Here is a 214-nt window from a genome sequence, read left to right as displayed (position 1 = left end):
GGGTTCAGTATGCGCAATGATTACTGGTCATTAGAAAGAAATTGGTGGGTGATGAAGATGGTAAGCTCTACAAATTTAAATAGAAGTAAAAAATGCATGCTGATTAACAACTAAACAAACTCTGTCTCTTATATTAGGATATTGTTCTTCTCACTTTTATGCTTACACCAATGTATCACTGCTTTTACCTCTTGGCTGATACTTTTAACCCTGC

This window comes from Penaeus monodon, chromosome 34 (genome assembly GCF_015228065.2).
Source record: "Penaeus monodon isolate SGIC_2016 chromosome 34, NSTDA_Pmon_1, whole genome shotgun sequence".
NCBI classification, from domain to species: Eukaryota; Metazoa; Arthropoda; class Malacostraca; order Decapoda; family Penaeidae; genus Penaeus; species Penaeus monodon.
The sequence above is the reverse complement of the archived record's forward strand: the minus strand, read 5'-3'. Positions refer to the sequence as shown.